Source organism: Camelina sativa, chromosome 12 (genome assembly GCF_000633955.1).
Source record: "Camelina sativa cultivar DH55 chromosome 12, Cs, whole genome shotgun sequence".
Classification (NCBI taxonomy): domain Eukaryota; kingdom Viridiplantae; phylum Streptophyta; class Magnoliopsida; order Brassicales; family Brassicaceae; genus Camelina; species Camelina sativa.
Genome location: NC_025696.1, coordinates 13422891 through 13425665, shown reverse-complemented (window position 1 = coordinate 13425665; position 2775 = coordinate 13422891).

The window sequence follows — 2775 nt, the reverse complement described above, 5'->3', positions numbered from 1 at the left end:
TCCAGCCACCTAAAGTAATCCAGTCGAATTTTTTTTCTTCCTAGAGACTTGGATTCATGTCTACTATGATCAAAGATATGTAATCCAGCCAATGCTCAAGTCTTCTTTCTATGAAGACAAAATCTATCTGTGCTATTAACATAACCTATTTACAAATCCGACATATGATGATATGAAACTGAAAATTCAGAGATGTGTGACCCTTGGGGAGTTTTCTAACCCCTATTGTACAAATCTGATTTTAAATTGATTTTATTCAAGACCTTATATTAACTTTAAGAATTAGTCTGATTAAAATTAGTAAATTTTTATCTAAAAATGTAATGAAAATATATTTTGTAGTAGCAGATGATATACAATTGCATCAATATATTATTTTTTAAATGTGTGACTGATTTAAAGATTTTGTGTGATTTTTATTATTGAGAATGTTTATAAATGCGCTAATCAGGTAGTACTGTAGTAGTAGCATTTACATTGATAAAGCACGTCTGAGTTCTCTAAAAAAAGAAGAAGTAAAAGACAATAAAAGAAACTTGATAAAGGTGTGTTTCACTTTCTTTTTCTTGGTAAAAGAAGATGATCATCTTGTACTATAAAAGAAAAGAATACTAGTAATCCTTTCGTATTTTTATTATTTTCCATTTTAGATTTTTTACATAAATTAAGAAAATAGATAAATATTTTATTATATTTTTATTTAATTATTATAATTTTTCATTTATTGAACAGTATTATCTAGATAATTTTTTACTAAAATAATATTAGAAAACAGAAACAACAACTAAATTGAAACAAAAAATTAAGCTTAGAACAACACCTATTTTAAAAGAGAGAGTATCATTTTGTCAAATACAAGAAAACGTGTGTGATTATTTTTATTGTGAATTAGGTTTATAATGTGCTCTAATACATGTGGGTGGCACATCCTTGTTGTAAATAAAAATAAAAATAATAAAGACTTTATTGTAGTCTATATATCTTAATTATAATTTTCTCAACATCATAATTATAAATTTCTCAACATCAACAGTAAATAAGTTTATTATCATTATTATTATTACTACTAGGACTCAGACCTCCGCGATATCGCGGGGGAAGTATTTTAGAAAAAAAAAGTAAATAAAATTTAAAATTATACATTATAAAATCATTTGAATGTAATAAAATAGTTGAAATATATAAACATTAAACATAAACTGTTACAAAAAACACAACCATCAAAATGAATTTTTTTTTTTTTTTTGTCAACCATTGGGCCACAACTGACCGGCCCATTAGCCAAATTCCTACATTCGTAGGAGCCGGGACTCGATCCCGGGTGTGATGGTGCCTTCTACAAATGGACTTACCTCCTGCCACTGCACTAAGGTCACTTTACATCAAAATGAAATGAAAATTTATAACAAAAAAATATTATGTAGAATAGACGCAACTTTACAAAAAAAATATTGTTTAAAGTATTATAAATATAAGGTTTTTTATGAAGAATTATGGTAAAGCTACAATTAAAAAAATAATTATGACAAAGTAATCCTAACTGAGAATATTGAACTAATGGTTGTAATGAGTAAATATAATTTTTATTAAATAAATATAATTAAAAACAAAATAATACTCCCTCTGTTTCAATATATAAGATGTTTTGGCCTCTCTTTTTTGTTTCAAAATATAAGATGTTTTGTAATTTTTCATGCAAAATTTAATATATATTTAATATTCTGTAATCATTTTTTTACAGTCTTCTTTATGATTATTTGAAAATGTTTTAATTGAAATATATATGATACTTTTTAAAAGAAAAATAAACTATCTTAATATGTGTGCATTTACCTTAAACATCCTATATTTTGAAACGGAAGAAGTATAAATTTTAAATATTAAAATAATTTATATGAAAAGTTACGATAAATAGATGCAACGCAACTATAAATTCTATATTAAGTTTTATTAAATTTTTAAAATTTTAGTTAGATTATAGAATAATGTTGAATATTAGATATTAATATTCAAATTATTTAGACTAAATATAAAAACGGAAAATTTGTTTCAACGAATGATTTGTTAGTTATTGATGAAAAAGAAAAATATATAGAAAGTTCAAAAGACATGACTATTTAGATAGACACACCTATTAGAACGAAAAGTTGTGATGAAAAATATGAATTAAATATAGTGAAAAGATACAACTCTGAAATGAACAGATACAACTGTTTGAATTTTTAAAAAAGGATAAACAATTTTCTTACAAAAAAATACTAAGCAAAGTCGCAACTGTTGTTCATATTTATTCAGATTGTTATTCTTATTTTTAAATATTAAACTATTTTTTTTAACAAAAAGTTACGACAAAAATAGACGCAACTGTAAATTCTGTATTAAGTTGTATTAAATTTCTCTATTGCTATAATCATTTCTAAAATTTTAGTTAGTTTATAGAATAACGTTGAATATTAGATATTTAATTATTTAGATTCAACATAAAATGGACTAAAAGACATTACTATTTAAATAGACACACCTATTAGACCGAAAAGTTTTGATGAAAAGTTATAAATAAAATATAGTGAAAAGACACAACTTTACAATAAACATATACAACGGTTTGAATTTAAAAAAAAATTATGAAAAGGTGCTACGAAAAATTGCAAATGTTGTGTTTGCGCTTAATTTCACCTAACCCATATAAACTGCTTTTAAATAGAGATATCTTTATTACCATATTGAGAAGTCAAATTCAAAAATTCACTATATAATCCATCTAACTCTTGAAAA